This window comes from Erinaceus europaeus, chromosome X (genome assembly GCF_950295315.1).
Source record: "Erinaceus europaeus chromosome X, mEriEur2.1, whole genome shotgun sequence".
In the NCBI taxonomy this organism is placed as follows: domain Eukaryota; kingdom Metazoa; phylum Chordata; class Mammalia; order Eulipotyphla; family Erinaceidae; genus Erinaceus; species Erinaceus europaeus.
Genome location: NC_080185.1, coordinates 25924068 through 25943014, shown reverse-complemented (window position 1 = coordinate 25943014; position 18947 = coordinate 25924068). Strand labels below are relative to the sequence as shown.

Here is an 18947-nt window from a genome sequence, read left to right as displayed (position 1 = left end):
CTTCTCCACAAATATAACACCCATTGTGAAAATGGTACCATCAGTCTTCTGAGTTTAAACTAGCTCCTTATGTGTTTCTTTTCTTTTTATTTGTTGAATTAAATTTATTTATGTATCAGATAGAGGTAGCCAGAAATCAAGAAGGATGGGGGCGGGGAGACAGAGCACTGCTTTACCAGTCGCAAAGTTTTCTCTCTGCAGGTAGGGACCAGGGACTCGAACCTGGGTCCTTGCATGTTGTAATATATGCACTCAACCAAGAGCACCACTACCCATCCCGTATTTATATTTTCTGTAAAGGTCCTCATGCATGCAAGACTTAAAATGTTAATATCAAGTGAAATGTGTATGTCATTCCTCTTCCCACCTGTCATCTGTCTATCTAGTTTGTTGGTCTCTCCCAGATGTAGAAACTAAGAGGGAAGAAAGAGGAAGACATTGGCCCCACCCACCCTGCCCCCAGCATTACAAAGAAAATGCCTCTGTTGCATTCAGAAGCCCTCCACAGATCCACAGATCTAAACCTCAGCCCCTGTGATGGACATCAATGCCAAAGGAAAAGTACAATGATTACAATCTGTATCACTCACTGTGCCCATTTTCAACATGTGTGTCTTGAGTTTTACATCTACTGCTATGCTTGGTGATTTTATTAAAACCTAAAATATTAAAGAAAAGCTAAGTAGTGATATTTAATCCAGAATTCACTGGGCCATACACTTTATGCTTGATTTCCTTTACAGTAACAATTATCTGTGGGGATGGAGTCACTTCTCTGGACCATTTTCTTTTTGAATATAGATGGAGAGACAGCACAGCACCTCTCAAATAGTGCCAGGACTCAGACCTAGATCATGCTCATGGCTAAACACACAATTTGCCTGGTAAGAAATCCCTCCTGCCCCTTATCCATTAGATTCTATAAACCATATTTATAGTCTACAAACTGAGAATATTGCTACTAATGCATTTTAGTAAATTTGAACTTTTCCTACCAACATTATAGCTGGGGCTTGGTGCTTGCACAACATCTCCACAACACACACACACACACACACACACACACACACACACACACACACACACACACATATTTAAATAAAAAGTGAGAAGCAGAGAAGCAGGAGGGGAGGGAGAGAGAGGGAGAGGAAGTATACACACACACACACACACACACACACACACACACACACATATATATATATATATATATATATATATATATATATAGAGAGAGAGAGAGAGAGAGAGAGAGAGAGACTTGTAGCAGTACATGAAACTCCCCCCATCCAGCAGGTGGAGATTAGGGTATTGCATTTGGGTCCTTATTCATAGTAATAGCTCTGCTGTACTGAGTGAACCACACCACCCAGTACCTCAAGTTTATTTTTAACTATTAAATAATTTCTTCATTATAAAATATAGAGGGACATGAAAGGACTATGGAAGATCTAGGAAAATAAAGAGAAAAATAAATACAACAAAAATAGTCATGGTTAGCCATTAAATTATATCCACTGTTAACTTTCTCACATAAACCCTTCCATTTTACTATGTATAAGGCTTGTCATCATTTTTAGTAACAGTTCTATCAATGTAATTCACATAACATACAACTTTCCCATTTAAAGGATAGTATTTGGGGGGTGGATAACATAATAATTATGCAAACAGGTTCTAATGCCCAAGGCTCTGAGGTCCCAGTTTCAATATCCCATACCACCATAAGCCTAAGCTGAACAGTGCTCTAGTAAAAAAATAAAAACACAGGAGAGCTTGATGTCCTTTAGTGTATTGACAGATGTGTAGAACACTTCCCATAGTCAATCTTTGAACATTTTCATGATTAGGAAAAGAAACCTTGCAGGTCTTAGTCCATCCTCCCACAAGAATTCTATCAATACTTTCTGTCTCTGTACCTTTACCTACTGTTGTTTTCAGTTTGTACTTATACTATCTCATCCTTTTTAGAATCTCACTACACATCTTCTGATGTTAGTTTCAAAGTGTTTTTTCTTTCAGGTAAACTAAACTTTTATTAAAAACAAAACATGTTAGGTATAGAGGGAGAAGGGGGGAGAGAGAGAGAGACAGAGAGAGAGAGAAAGGAGAAGAAAAAGAAGAAGGAGGAGGAGGAGGAGGAGGAGAAGAAGAAGAAAAGAAAAAGAAGAGAAGAGAAGAGAAGAGAAGAGAAGAGAAGAGAAGAGAAGAGAAGAGAAGAGAAGAGAAGAGAAATTTACATGGTTGAAGAAGAGGAGAGAAGAGAAGAGAAGAGAAGAGAAGAGAAGAGAAGAGAAGAGAAGAGAAGAGAAGAGAAGAGAAGAGAGGAGAAGAGAAGAGAGGAGAAGAGAAGAGAAATTTACATGGTTGAGGTCAGGGCCCAAGAGCTCAAAGTTTTTATTAGAGAAATGACCACATAATTAGTCTACCAAAGGGATTTAAAGCAGTGCATTTAACAATGGATTAATAATAATGCCCTTCAATGTAAATTTAGGTGTTTTCACCTTCCCTTTATTCTGCACAGTTGAAATTACTTTGATCCCGGTAGGAAAAGGATGGATAAGAGATTCAGTCTTATAAATGCAAGTTCCAGCCTGTGACATTAGGACAACGGTAGCCTTTGTACCAGCCTGTCTTTCTCCCTCTGTCAGGGCTCACCATTGACCTAAAATTCTGCCCATGGACCCCTTGGCATGAGTGTCTAACCTTGTCAAAGAGAAACCAGGGTTCAGATGTGACTCATGTGGCAAACTGTCAGATGCCGGATGCCTAGTGACCTGCTATCTTCCTGATCTGATCACTATCACACAGAGAATACAGTTCTTCTATTCCCCACTGCAATCTGATGCCCTCAGGCTGCAGCCAAAAGCACAGAGCAATCAGGAAACCTGTAAGTATCTGGTCCCCACTCAGGAAGAAAGCGGGCTAGAGGCTGCCAGGGGCAGTTACAGAAGAGAAGTTGTGCATTCTACTCACTCTCTTGGCATAGGCAAAGGGATGGCATAAAAGTCAGCAAAACAAGAGAGAACAAAGTTCTCAGGTCTTGTCTACAAGAACCCAGAATTGCTCATGGCTGATATTAAGGGCACAATACTTAATGGTGGAACCTCTAAATATGCATGTATAATATACACTTTCTCATTCAAACTTCACAGCACACCATTCTCTTTCCATATATTTAAAAATATTTTAATGAGGGAATTAGTGAGGAGAGAGAGAGAGAGAGAGAGAGAGAGAGAGAGAAGAGAGAGAGAGAGAGAAACCGACCAACATACCAGATCATTGCTCAGCTCTAGCTTATGGTGGTGGTGGTATTAGGGATTGAATTTGGGACTCCTCAGCCTTCTTTTTTCCCTTCTAGCAGATAGAGAAAGCCAGACTCAGGAGTTGGGCTGTAGAGCAGCAGGTTAAGCACACGTGGCGCAAAGCGCAAGGACTGGCATTAGGATCCCGGTTAGAGCCCCCAGCTCCCCACCTGCAGGGGAGTCGCTTCACAAGTGGTGAAGCAGGTCTGCAGGTGTCTGTCTTTCTCTCCTCCTCTCAGTCTTCCCCTCCTCTCTCCATTTCTGTCTGTCCTAGCCAACAATGATGACATCGATAACAACAGCAATAATAACTACAACAACAACAAAAAACAAGGGCAACGACAAGGGAAAATAAATAAATTTACATTTTAAAAAAAGAAACCCAGACTCCCCAACTATTGAATAAAGCACCTACCCACTCAATATCACACAGGTTTCATGTGATCCTTTTCTCCCTAGTAAGAAGTAATACAGTGGCCTGGTTGATGGCATAGTGGCAGAGACTAGAAGACATACAAGCATGAGATACTGCATTTAATCCTCAGCATCACATATGCAAGAATGGCTTTCACCCTCATTAGTAAATTAATTTTAACTAATTAATGTTTCTTTTTTCTTTTGTCTCCAGGGTTATATCGCTGGGGCTCAGTGCCTGCACTACAAATCTACAGCTCCTGGCCATTTTTTCTCTTTTTCCACTGTTGTTGTTATTGCTGTTATTGTTGTTGTTTCTGAGTAGGACAGAGAGAAACAGAGAGAAGGGGGAGACAGAGAGGGAAAGATAGACACCTGAAGACCTGCTTCACTGCTTGTGAAGAAGCGACCCCCTGCAGGTGGGCAGTCAGGGGCTTGAACCAGGATCCTTGCACCGGTCCCTACGCTTCGCACTATGTGTGCTACCGCCCAGTCCTCTTAATTAATGTTTTTAAAGTAAGAGACCAAATGATGCTATGGTGTTTCTCTTCCCATGGCTCACTCACGCTCTCTCCTCTCTCCTCTCTCCTCCCTCCTCCCTCCTCCTCTCTCTCCTCTCTCTCTCTTTCCCTCTCTCTCTTCCTTTTGGATCTCTATTTTAATTGCAAGGGAGAGGGAGGGAGGGAGGGATAGAGACACCCTAGTAGTGGTGCAATCACACAGGTGTTGAAGAAAAAGAAAAAAGAAAAAATAAACAAACATGACAAAGGTGAGATTAAAATGCAGGTCTTGCCCATCTTTAAGTCCAAGCCCTCTCTGACTCATTTGAATACCACACTTGATATACAGTAGAAAGAAAGAGACATATTCTAGATTTATTAGAGCACTTACTAGGTACCAAGACCTAAGAACATATACCTTGCATCAATACACAGGTGCAAGTCTTTTTGGATTAGTGCCCAGTGTCTCTGAGAGTTAAGGATACCCCCTCCCATTTTACAGTTCAATAAACAGAGACTTGGGAAGGTGACAGGATCCACCTGAGTTCACTTTATGTTATGGCTGACACAATGCAGAGCTGTGATGAGATCCTTTCCTTCAATGGGGGGGCACCTCATTGTTAAAAGAAACCTTGAAGAAAAGCACTTTTGCTTTCAGTCACCGATAAGTCAGAGTCCTTGGAAATATCTTTATTTGAAGACTCAAGACTCGGAAACATACCTTTGGCCACATTAATGGCAAATAGGTTTGACCTGGACGGTGGGGAGGGGAGACAATGAGTCTGGAGCAGTCGCTTTCCAAATGTGTGATAAACCCAATGGCAACAACAGAATTTTCTCCACGATTTGAGAATTGCACATCACTTATAAATGTACACTCTGTCAAAAGCTTTGTAGTTCACCTTAACGCTTAACAGACCTCTGGGGAGGCAGAAAAATATGACAATTATGCAAATAGCAGTGTTGAGCCAATTACCTGGGGAAGTGGGTGTACTTAAAGGGGAAGAAAGAAAGGTTTGGCAAAATTTAAGCTCCCCTCCTTTAACAACGAGGAGCTTAAGTTCAAAGTCATTCTTGGCAAACATGAGGGCATAGGTGCTCCTGCTTGTGCTCTAGGTGTTATTAGCGCCAGCGGGTTCCTCAGCCTTTTGTTGTCAGCTTTTAATAACCCAACTGCTTTCTAATGGTATTTTAAGTGAGTTGCAAAAATGTTCGGGATTCATTTCCCTTTGTTGAGCTCCGGGGAGACGATTTGAGTGAGAAAATAAAAATAAGCATTTAACGGATTTCTTCCCTCATCAAATGGTGAGGAAATCCATTCCTTTGAGCCTGCTCCATGTTTGAAAAGGTTAGGGTGGCCTTTGAAAAATACCAGGCAGTGCAGCTCATGTACTTGTACTGTTCCCAGAATGCACTGACACTTTGGAATACATCTTTAACCTTTTTCAAATGAGGCCTCCATTGTCTTACCTTAATAAGCAGTTTGTTCACCTGATGTCTTTACAAAGGCCACCGCAGTGGAAAACACAGAACATGGAAAGCTGCAGGGATGAGCCCTGGTACTGAAGGAGGATTACCTAGCAGCGATTACATCCAACACGACCTCCAGAAACCTCCCGGCCCATCTCTTCACTGCAGTCTGGTGATGACAACTGATCACTTAGACAAGACCCTGGGATTGTTCCTCAGCTCAGCATCTTCCTGGCAAGGCTCTTCTAATTGTAACTGGGTGAACTGAATTCTCCTAGACTGTATTTTTGAGTCTCCTTGTGGTCACCACATCCTGGGCTCACCAAACAGTTCAGAAATCTGTTGTGACAGTTTGTTCTCCTTGTTCAACGCCTCTTATACTCTTGGTCCTTCTTGACACCTGTTCCAAGCCTAGATCTTATTAATCACTGCACAGTCTTCAGCACAACTTTCCCATCCCTCTCTTGAGGATGGAAGGTTGACCCTTCTTCCACCTCCAGACAGCCAAGGTACTCCCCCCTCACCATTCTTGGCTTGAAAGAAGAAGCCACCATCAACCCATCACAGCACTCACTATGTGCTGGCTTCTGGGGTCATGAGCACAGAGTGACTTAGTCTCTGCTGTCAGCAAGCTCAAGGTCACATGCTCACCTATGCCCTCATGTGTGCCAGGGTTTTTGAGGTTAAAGCAGTTCGTGTAGATTTGTTTTGCATGGGTAACTTGCGATTTGTCCCTAAAAGTGACTCTCAAAAGCCCTGACAACATTCTGCTCAAAGGATGCTGCAGAGAGGGGCATGTGTCCTCAAGAGGAGGGGCTGAGGAGAGGGGATGGGAATAGAAAAGGGGCTCACCTGGTAGGGCACACATGTTACCCTGCCTTAGCAAGGACCCAGGTTCAATCCCCCTGCCACCACATGACAGCGCCTGCTGAGGAGAACTTCAAGAGTGGTGGAACAGTGTTTCAGTGTCTCTCCTTCTCTCTCTCTTTTTAAAATTTAATTTCCATTTTTTGAATTTTTTAAATTTTATTTATTTGTTATTGGATACAGACAGAGAAATTGAGATGGGAGGGGGAGATAGAGAAGGAGAGAGAGACAGAGACAGAGAGAGAGAGAGAGACCTGCAGCTCTACATCATTCATGAAACTTCCTCACTGTAGTGGGGACCAGGGACTTGAACCCGGGTCCTTGCTCACTGTAGCGTGTGGGCACTTTAACCAGGTTTGCCACCGCCTGGCCCTGTCTCTCCTTCTCTGCCTCTCTTTCTCCAACTATACCTAAAAGTAAAGTCATAGGCCTCTTGGAATATACCTAAAATAGATCTACTAGCTGTTTCCAAAATGGAGATCCCAAAACTCATCTGCTATATTCTTGCCTTTAGGTTCCTGACTATTAAACACTTTGTTCTGCTTTATATCTTAATGCTTTCTCAGCCACCAAGTTGCAGATGCTACCATGATGCCGACCTGACTTCTCCGGACAGAGAACCTCACTAATGTGTCCTGGACCCCCACCTCTCCAGAGTCCTGCCCCACTAGGGGAAGATAGGGACACGCTGGGAGTATGGATCAACCTACCAATGCCCATGTTCAGTGGAGAAGCAATTACAGAAACCAAACCTTCCACCTTCTGCAACCCATAAGATCTTGGGTCCATGCTCACAGAGGGATAAAGAATAGGAAAGCTTTCAAGGGAGAAAATGGGATGCAGAGTTTTGGTGGTGGGAATTGTTTGGAATTGTATCCCTCTTATCCTATGGTCTTGTTGATATTTTTATTTTATAAATACATTAATAACAATAAAAAAGAAAAAATAGTTTCTAGGAGCAGTGAAGTAGTGTAGGTATACCAAGGCCCAGCGATGATCCTGGTAGGAAGAAAAAAAAAAAGAGAGTGAGGGAAAGAAAGAGAGGAAAGAAGAAGGGAAAGAGGAAGGAGGGAAGGAAAGTAGGAGTGAGGGAACGAAGGAAGGAAGGAAGGAAGGAAGGAAGGAAGGGAGGGAGGGAGGGAGGAAGGAAGGAAGGAAGGAAGGAAAAAAAGGAAGGGAGGAAGGAGAAGGAATGAGATAGAAAAGTAAAGAAAAAGGAGGGGGAGGAATAGAGTGAGGGAAAGGGAATGGCCATTTTGGAGTCCCTCTAACTCCTCACATCCCATATAGGGAACTTCTTTTCAACCCCATTCAGCGTATCCTGTCTGCTGTGTCAGTGCTGCCTTCTTAACACTTAGCACACACAACATATGATCCAGTACCATTCAATGGCTTTTTTCCCCCAGAGTTAGGGTCTTGCATATGCATGATCTTAGTGTTCCAGGGCTATTTTTCATTTAGAAAGGGGAATACAGACAGAAGGAGAAACATTGCATGCAATTTTAGAGTTTCCCTTGTTGCCCTAGCACCTCCACATGTAGTGCCAGAACTAGAACCTCAATGTCCGGCAAAGCAAGTCACATGCTCTACTCCATGAGTTATCTCTCCAGCCCACAACGCCTTTTCAGATTTTCAGTTATGTACAACCCTCACTACAATCAAGAAATCTTTCAACCCTTAGCCCTTCTCCCCCAACTCTAGGCAACTATGAATCTATTTCCTTTTCCCTTTTGCCAGTAGTATTATAGCCAGGATTCAACCTATTCTTGGTGACATTTTTTTCTTTCACTTTTTTTTTTTTTGAGAGAGAGTTGCAGCACTGCTGCTACCATTTCTGAAGCTTTACCCCGGAAGGTAGGGACCAGGGGCTGGAATCCAGCTCATGATGCATGGCAACACATGCACTCTACTAGGTGAACCACTGACCGGCCACTATCCATCCCCCTAATGAAGTATTTTCTGACTCTATACATGTATCAAGTGACATTCTGAATATCTAATATATACATGCATTTTTAAAAGTTTTTTATTGGTTATCTCTGGGTCTCGGTATCTGCATGCGAATTCACCACTCCTAGCAGCCTTTTTTTTTTTTTGATAGGGCTGAGAGAAATTGAGAGGGCAGGAGGAGATGGGGGAAGAAAGAAAGAAAGAAAGAAAGAAAGAAAGAAAGAAAGAAAGAAAGAAAGAAAGAAAGAAAGAAAGAAAGAAAGAGGGAGTCGGACGGTAGCATAGTGGGTTAAGCGCACATGGCGCACGAAGTGCAGGGACCTGCAGAAGGATCCTGGTTCAAGCCCCTGGCTCCCCACCTGTAGGAGAGTCGCTTCACAAGCTGTGAAGCAGGTCTGCAGGTGTCTATCTTTCTCTCCCCCTCTCTGTCTTCCCCTCCTCTCTCCATTTCTCTCTGTTCTATCCAACAAGGATGACATCAAGAACAACAATAATGACTACAACAATAAAACAACAAGGGCAACAAAAGGGAAAATAAATAAAATATATATTAAAAAAATAAAAGAAAAAAGAAAGAAAGAAAGAAAGAAAGAAAGAAAGAAAGAAAGAAAGAAAGAAAGAAAAAAGGGCACCTGCTTGTGTTTCATCATTTCTGAAGCTTCCCTACTGCAGGTGGGGACCAGCATATATATTATGTTTAATCTGCAGCATGTGCAATGTAATATGTACATATAATATTTTATCAGCTGTAACACAAGCACTTTATTAGCTTCCAATTCTTCATTAAAGAAATGATCTGATGTAGTCTAATAGTGCAGTGGATAAAGCATTAGACTCTCAACCATGAGGTTCCCCAGTTCAATCCCCCTTAGCACATGTACTAGAGTGATGTTTGGTCCTATCTAGTTGACTTGCTCTCTCCCTCCCCCCTGCCTCTCTCTCCCTCTCCCTCTCTCTCCTCCTCTTCTCATTCTCATAAATAAATAAATAAAATATTTTTAAAAAATAAAGAGAGAAAGTAATTATTTTATCACATAATAGTCCACCAAAGAGCTTTACAATATCATATTTAACCACTAATTATGGGAAATTTCGATAATTTCAACTTCCTTTTATTCTGCAGTTGAAATGGGTCCTTGTATGAAAACAACTGATAAGAGGTTCAGTCCTATATATGCAAGCTCCAGCCTGTGATATTAGGGCAACTCCAGCATTCCTGCCAGTCTATCTCTCTCCCTCTGTCAGACCCCTTTGGCATGAGTTTTCATACCTGCCCTGCCCAGTGGTGAATGAGTTGCTTAAAGGAATCAGGTGGGCTTTCTTTCTGTCCAAGATCTTTAAAATGCTATTGGACAATCTGTGGGAAATGAGGAGCCATTTAGGATTCATCAGAGCAAGAGGTTTACTTGAGCCTTGAGGTGGAGAGAAATGGTATTATAAATCCATTTTAAAAAGAAAAGCCAAAAACGCCTAGAAAGCACTTTGCAGTACAAGAGAAAAGCAATTTACTTGTTACTGCTTCAATTTCTTAAATCATCTGGCTTCATAGATCAACACTAACTCTCTTTAAATCTACCAAATGAAATTCCATCCAATGACTCATTACCCAGGGTGAGCCACAAATTGTGATTTGTGATTCCAGCAGTTCCCCAGGAAATGCAGAAAACGAAGCGATTGTCCAGGAAGCAGAAATTCCCTCCCTGTGTGTAAACAGATGCCATTCATGCGCCTACCTGATTCTGCCCCATTATATCCAGAGTCAAGAAGACTAATAATATACATATATATATGCATACACATATATAAATATATATCCCCGACTTTTTAGACAGCCATTTAAAAATATTTATTTATTCCATTTTGCTGCCCTTGTTTTATTATTGTAGCTATTATTATTGTTGTTATTGATGTCTTTGTTGTTGGATAGGACAGAGAGAAATGGAGAGAGCAGGGGAAGACAGAGAGGGGAAGAGAAAGACAGACATCTGCAGACCTGCTTCACCACTTGTGCAGTGACTCCCCTGCAGGCAGGGAGCCAAGGGCTTGAACTGGGATCCTTCTGCCAGTCCTTGCACTTTGCGCCACCTGCACTTAACCCGCTGTGCTAGTGCCCGACTCACAAGACAGCCATTTCTAAATCAGTATTGATTGCTCACCTCTGTGGAACAAATGTGACCCCACTGATGACAGGCTGTAGTAAAGTGAAAGAAATGTCGTAAGGCTTCAGTGTGGTAAGAGTCCTGGACAGTTTTCCCAAAACCCTGAACTCCAAGAGGCACCCTTCACTAGAAGCTCACCAAGAACAGCCCTTGTTGCTTCCCTTCCTTAGTTTTTCTGCCTTCCATGCAAGCAAACCATTCTTTACAGCTTAGCCTTTAGGGGCAGAGAACCCTAAAACTCAAGTAGCATTCATACTAATATAGACAATTGTAAAACTATAATAACTACAGGTGCCCAGTGAGAATCCAGAGGATTCTTGGTCTCTTTCCCAGAATCATCCTCTGGTCTCACATTCTCTGTTGTCAACCTCTCTGTGATTTGACTGGCCTCCATCTTGTAAACAACTCATTGTTTAATCATTAGCTTGGCTAGTAAATATTGACAAGACTGTGCAAACAGGAAAGCATCTACGTTTTTTTTCCCCTCCACATGAAGGAACTGATTCTTGAAGGCACAAGCGCAGATATGATGCTGAAAGGTGTTTCTTTGCTCGAGCACAGCATATTGTGCAGTCTTTGTGTTTTTATGGCTATACCAGTCCACACTTATGGAGAGACATCATTTTAACAATCGTGAATTCTTTCCCATTGTACACATTTGTACAGACTGGCACCCTACCCCCACCTCTGTTTCACCAGCTTCTGGCAAGCCTGCAGTATCACGACATGTTCTCCCTTCTCTCTCCCCGCCCTGCCATATGTACCTTCCCAACCCTACTCGTTCTTCTCTTGGCAGTGAGAGAAAACAGCTCCATTCTCAATGATGTCAGTCATCCAATGGGATCCTACAAACCAGTCCCCAGTGTCTTTGTATCTGAAGGTATGTGGGTCATTGGTAACATAGCTCCCCCTCACCATCTAGTAGCAGATGGTGTTTACAGACATGGGAGTTATGAGATCCTTAAATAGTATTCCTGGATGAAAGGGGAATCTGAGGAACTTTGGGTCCTAGGACCCAGAATTATAAATTCTACTATATGTATGGAAGTTTGACTCCCAGTAGCAATGCTGAACTTATCTTTTTTTTCCTTGAGTCTTATTTTTTTTTTAATTTTTTATTTAAGAAAGGATTAATGAACAAAAACATAAGGTAGGAGGGGTACAACCGATTGAGTCTTATTTTTTTCCTCTAAGGAAGGACTTGCATAAAAATTCTGGTCACGGGAGTTGGGTGGTAAAGCAGTGGGTTAAGTGCACATGGTGCAAAGCGCAAGGACCAGCGTGAGGATCTCTGTTCCAGCCCCTGGCTCCCCACCTGCAGAGGAGTCGCTTCACAGGCGGTGAAGCAGGTCTGCAGGTGTCTGTCTTTCTCTCTTCCTCTCTGTCTTCCCCTCCTCTCTCCATTTCTCTCTGTCCTATCCAACAACGACGGCATCAATAACAACAACAGTAATAACTACAATAAAAACAAGGACAACAAAAAGGAAATAAAATAAATAAATATTTTTAAAAATTCTGGTCACATGGATTTATTACAAATGAGTGTAAGAAGATTTTCATTTTCCCTAAGTCATCTTCAAATGCAGAAAAGGTGGTTCTGAGTTTCTTGACCAATAACTGAAAAATATACTTACTTATAAGAGATATGAGTCAGGAGAAGCCTATATCCCAATGCTATTAAAATGCTTGCCCAAAATTACTAAAGTCACTAGCCCCTTGGTATATAGCTAAAATAGACTTCCTAGTTTCTTCCCACACAAAGAGCCTTAATTGCATCTGCTCTATTCCTACCTTTGGGTTCCTGTTTATCAAACAATTTGTCCTGCTTTATATTTTACCACCGTTCAGCCACCAACTTGCAGAAGCTACTATAATGCCATCCTGACTTCCCTGGGAAGACAACATCAACAATGTATCCCTAAGTCTCACCTCCATAACCCTACCTCACTAGGGAAAGGTAGAAGCAGGCTAGGGGTATGGATTGCCGTGCCAAAGATAAAAGCAGGCTAGGGGTATGGATTGCCGTGCCAATGTCCATATTCAGTGAAGAAGCAATTACAGAAGCCAGACTTTCCATCTTCTGCACCCCATAAAAATTTGGTCTATACTCCCAGAGAGATAAAGAATAGAGAAGCTTCCAGTGCAGGGAATGGGAACCATATGGAATTGCACCCCTGTTATCTTATTAATCATTATTAAATCACAAATATTTTTAAAGTAGATAAAATAGTTGTCTATAGCAAGTTGTGATTATTCAAAATGAGAATGTTCTAGAAGCAGACTCTGAGGGTGAAGGATGAGGATGGAAGTGGGCAGAGCCCCATGGAAATAGGGCACCCTCTTTAGAAGAGGGCCCTCTGCAGAAGTAAGGATATCAGCTGAAGAACTACGAATTGGACATAATTCCTTTGCTCCTGACTAGGAAACAATTCTCTCTTGGTTCCAATTCAACTAATTCCACAATTGGATTTAGCTGGGTGAGAAAGCAGGCCAGGAGACCTCAGAATAAGGAAAGAAATAACACACTTTCTCAGAAGTTTAAGTATTTTGAAATGAGGCAGGCTTTGTGATGACCTCTTCCCTAACCCCTCCTCTTCCTCTCTTTCTTCTTCCTTTTTCCCTCAACCCTCTTCTTTATACATTTTGTTAATATATGTTTAGCACAAGGGTTATTGTTGGGGTTCTGTGGCTATATGACATCACCACTTCTGGTAACCATTTTTTTATTGAGGGGATTAATGCTTTGCAGTGGATTCATCACATATGCATATGATTTCCAGGCCCCCAAAGTTTTCTGCTTCTCCTTCCTTCCCAGAGTCCTTTGTTTTGGTGCAATATACCACATTTAGTCCATGTCTCACTTTGTGCTCTCCCTCCCTATCCCTACTTTATTAAGTCCCACTGATAAGTGAGATCATTTGGTATTTGTCCTTCTCTTTTTGGGTATCTCACTCAATGTGATGCCCTCAAGTTTGATCCAAGACAATACAAAGGAGGTAACTTCATCATTTTAACAGCTTAGTAGTATTCCATTATATATATCACCGCTTTTAGCCACCTATCTGATGTTGGCCATCTGGGTTACTTCAAGGTTCTGACATTGACAAATTGTGCTACTATGAACATAGGTATATGTTCATATAGGTGTTTCTATTTCCTCTGGGTAAATCCCCAGGAGAAGAATTGCTGGGTTGTAGGGTAAGTCCATTTCTAGTATCCTGGCAAGTCTCCAGATTGCTTTCCACAATGGCTGGATCATTTTGCACCCCCACAAACAGTACAGAAGTGTCCCTTTTTCGCCACATCCCCTCCAATATTTGTCATTTCTATTTTTTCTGATGTATGACACTCACACAGGTACAAAGTGGCATCTCATTGTTGTCTTAATTTGCATTTCTCTGAGGATAAGTGACTTTGAGCACTTTCTTGTGTATATTCTGGCCCTCTGGATCTCTTCCCCAGTGAAATTTCTGTCCATATTTTGGCCCCACTTTCTAATAGGGTTGATTATTTTTTTTCTTTTGCTTAGCTTACTGAGCTCTTTATGTATTTTTAGTTAATACACTTTGCTGTACAGAAGCTCTTCACTTTGATGTAGTCCCATTGGTTTGTTTTCACTGTTACGTGGTCTATAACCATACCACCCTGAACATGCCTGATCTCATCTGGTGACCATTTTTTATAGAGGGTGAGAGGCAGAGGCAGAGGCAGAGGCAGAGGCAGAGGCAGAGGCAGAGGCAGAGGCAGAGGCAGAGGCAGAGGGAGAGGGAGAGGGAGAGGGAGAGGGAGAGGGAGAGGGAGAGGGAGAGAGAGAGAGAGAGAGAGAGAGAGAGAGAGAGAGAGAGAGAACTGGAAAGAGAAAAGGAGATTTAAGAGCACTGCTCCGGCCCCACTGCTCCAGAAGCTCCCCTAGCCTCCTGGGGCACCCCATCACAATGCCTCAGGGATCCAGACTGGGTCCCTGACTATGGAGAATGTGTGTGCTCTACTAGATGAGCCACTTCCCAGCCACTATTATTACAATCTTAAGAGTGCACATTGTAGGTTTTCTGTGATGGTTAAATGACAGTGTGTGTGTGAAAGCAGTCAAGCACAGTCCCAGACACATTTCTGGTGCTCAGAAAATGTTCATTTTATTCTTCTCTCTCCCTTCATCCATACTTATTGTCCCTTCTTTATAGTTTGCTCTTTCTAAAGCCATTGTGTTCTTCTCTGGCATGATTGCAAATTAAAGCCAATCCTAATTGGCACAAAACTGCACAGATACTGGGGCTTAATTCTTAACTCAGGCTGTAGACCACCTGTTCTTAATAATGAAAGTGATTATGTTGAACATTTTCTGTTTCTTTCTCAAATACATTGTAGACCATGTTTGTTTTTTATGAACATTGCAGGGATGGTCCCTAAAAATCCCACATTTACAGCGAATAAAGAGAAAGCCAATAATAGGTTTGCATAGCCTTGGGTTTTGTTTTGTTTTGTTTCTTTATTGGGGGATTAATGGTTTACAATCAACAGTAAAATACAGTAGTTTGTACAAGAACAGAACTGGAGGCATCACCCTCCCAGCTCTCAAATTGTATGATAAGGCCATTGTAATCAAAACTTGAACATAAGCAGACACTGACACGTGGAAAAGAATTGAGAGCCCAGAAGTAAGCCCCCACATCTATGAACATCTAGTCTTTGACAAAGGTGTCCAGACTGTTAAATGGGGAAAGAGGATTCTCTTCAACAAATGGTCTTGGAAAAATTAGGTTGAAACATGCAGAAGAATGAAAGTGAACCACTATATTTCACCAAACACAAAAGTAAATTCCAAAAGGATCAAGGACTTGGATGTTAAATCAGAAACTATCAGATACTTAGAGGAAAAATATTGGCAGAACTCTTTTCCGTATAAATTTTGAAGACATCTTCAGTGAAACAAATGGAATTACAAAGAAGACTAAAACAAAAACCAATCAGACTATATCATATTTTGTGACTAATTTTAGTGGGCATCAAACTGAGCAATAGGAGAAAGATAACAAATAGGAGAAAGATTATGGAATTCAGGGGCATGAAGGTATTGTCATGAATGAAATTCATTATCAGAATCAGAAAAGGAGACTTCTTGCAAAGAGGTTCTTCCACACAATTAAGAACAATATGAGAAGGTGCTGGTTCAATAGTCCACTTTATGGCCTACCATATAAAATGCAGAGACTTCACCAGATGACCTTCAAAAGTAAGTTTAACCTGATACCCAAGTAGACAATTTGAGACAGAAACAAAAGCAGGTAACATATGTAATGACCAAAAAAAAAAAAAAATCCTTTTTCCCCCAGAGAATGTAAATTTGAAAACCAAATTAATCCCAGAGTTTTATTAATTATAGGCCTATGCTAATAGGTTAGATGTTTGATCTAGTCACTTTACAGAAGAAAGTGAGTGACACTGATGGACACACAGCTGACACACCCATTAGGTGAAGATGAAAGTCAAGGTGAAGACACTCTTTCTCCTTTTAAAGTCTAAGGAGACAGAAGAAGAAGGGAAGGGAGTAAACAGGAAACTGGCTGAGATGATATGATACCAAATACAAATGAATAAAGGCTAGGAAAAATTCAACCCAATGCACTGAAGGGTCTTATCTCTGTTAGAGGTGAAGAAAAAAATCCCCTCACTACTACACTGCCCAGTCTCGACTGAGCGGATCAATTTACCCTACTGTGCGTAGCTGACTAGATTCAGCCTTACCAGGCCTTATGCCTCTCTGTAGGATGAAAAAATGATGCCAGGTTTTGATTTTGGAACAACTGCATGCTGTCACACTTGCACACATTCATTTTCACCCTGTGCTCACATTTATTTGTGTATTTCCCTTATTCCATGGATTGGTTCTTTACCACCTAGTAGCTTGTGAACAAGCAGTGTTAAATATACAAAATTTAACTCATAAGACAAACACATTGCACGGCTTCAGTGACGTTTTATTACCACCTCTAATTAAATGTTTTTAAATGCTCAAGAGAAAATTCTTTTTTTTTTATTCCAGAAAATCCTGAGAGAGGAGACTATGGTGCGGGTGGGGGAGTGGGGGACGACGATTTTTAGAGGTTGGTCCATTCTCTTTTTTTTTCAATTTTATTTATTTATTATTGGATAGAGACAGAAAAAAATTGAAAGGGGAGTGGGAGATAGAGATGGAGAGAGACAGAGAGAAATACCTGTAGATCTGCTTCACTATTTGTGAAGCTTCCCCCCTGCAAGTGGGGGCAAGGGGCTTGAACCCAGTCCTTACACACCGTAATGTGTGTGCTTAACCAGGTGTGCAAAGGCCTGGCCCCACCCAATCTCTTTCTGCTCCCTCCCTGTACCACAGGACTGCTGATGGTTCTGCAGTGGAGACAGGAAATTCCCCAGATCCATCAGTATAGGACACTGGCCTCACTGGTGATCATGTGGAAGCCACTGGAGGAGTCAGATCCTAGTGACTAGAGGATTCTGTCACATCTGAGATAGTTAAACTTTGCTGGTTCTGGAGAGACCCACGAGAGTGTTTCTGATAACGTTCCTGATGGAAGTGACTGGTGATGGTGAAGAGAGGGGTCTATCAGAGGTCTAGCCCACCATATCTATGTGATAGATAGATATCCCTGACTAGGGCCCCAGATGATGAGATGATGCTACTATGATTCTATCCTGACTCCTCTGAGCAGACAACCTTATTATGTGTCCTAGGACCTCACCTTGCCAGAGGCCCATCCTACTAGGGAAAGATAAAAACAGGCTCTGGGTAGGGATCAACCTGCCAACACCTCTACCAGAGGAGAAGCAATTACAGAAGCCAGAGCTACCACCTTATGCACCTCATAAATATATATATATATATATATATATATATATATATATGTATATATATACATATATATATATTGCCTCCAGGGTTATCACTGGAGCTCCATGCCTGCACTACAAATCCACTGCTCCTGGCAGCCATTTTCCCCCATTTTATTGGATAGGACAGAGAGAAATTGAGAGAAGAGGGGAAGATGGAGAGGGAGAGAGAAAAACAGACACCAGTAGACCTGTTTCACCACTTGTAAAGTGATCTGCCTGCAGATGGTGAGCTGGGGGGCTCCAACCAGGATCCCTGTGTGGGAACTTGTACTTCATTCTATGTGAACTAAACCCAGTGTGCCACTGCCCACCCCCCGCCCCCATGAAGAATCTTCACCCATATTCCCAGAGGGTTACATGTTAGGGGAAGATAACCAGAGGGCTCTGACCTCCAATTCTGTCAAGACCCAGAGAAAGAAGAGGAAAAAAGTAAGGACATTCAGAAGTAGCAACAGGTGAAGAGAAGGCAGGACCATAGGAAAAAATGTGTATATGAGTGTGTGTGTGTGTGTGTGTGTGTGTGTGTGTGTGTGTGTGTGTGTGTGTGTGTGTGAATCCATATCTGTGACCTGCATTTCTAACAAAAGGAATAAGGACACCAAACTTTAGTGGTGGAAATGGTGTGGAATTGTACCTGTTATCTCATAATTTTGTAAGTCAATATTAAATCACCACTAATAATAAAAACTTTCCTGGTTCTTGCCTTTGATTCATTATAGACTTGGGAACAGATCAGATCAGAGAGAGATCTCTAGCTCTATGACAAGTATCCAGATCTATAGCTAATAAATTCGCAGCTATGTACCTCTAAGTATATACATCCTGATCTCTTTTACCTCCTGAATGCACAGGTACAAAGCTTGAGCCAAGATGGTGGCCCCCATGTACTGGAGGTGAAGATGGTCTTCACAGAGCATCAAACTAAAGTCATTGACACTCAACAGGAGGCAAAATGTGTAGGCCTGTAGGTCCAACAACTGAGCAAAATGAAAAAGAACCATTCACAAAAATTATGAGTTTAGTAGGTGAGACTAATGTATAGGAAGGAGCAGGAAGAATGCTTATTCTTCAGGCCAAGAGGGTAATTCACAATCAGCTGCTGAAAATCCTGCTTGGAATGGAATGTGAAGGAACCAAATGACAGCATTCAGGAGATGTTGATGGCAGAAAGGGCACACTAGGAAGTCTCTAGAGAAAGATATTCTTCCTATTCTGTCATATTCCTTCCCATTCCTGACATGGGTAAAGGAATCTGTATGTGGGAACAGCCTCTTTTCTGCCCTGATGGACATTTAATCCAGATGTCTTGTGAACCCAATTCTTCTCATGGGGGCAACCCCACAATGTTCTGAACCTCTTTCAGATCCAGCTCTGTATCTTTAACCCTGGTTCTGCCT

The 18947-nt window shown here is 41.9% G+C and overlaps 1 protein-coding gene and 1 pseudogene across 1 annotated transcript in view; one reads left to right on the top strand and one right to left on the bottom strand.

The window, feature by feature from the left end:
* HS6ST2 (heparan sulfate 6-O-sulfotransferase 2) overlaps positions 1–18947 on the bottom strand; it is a 384980-nt gene that overhangs the window by 250325 nt on the left and 115708 nt on the right. The window lies entirely within an intron of this gene.
* On the top strand, positions 5769–18731 carry LOC132535879 (prefoldin subunit 1-like; annotated as a pseudogene).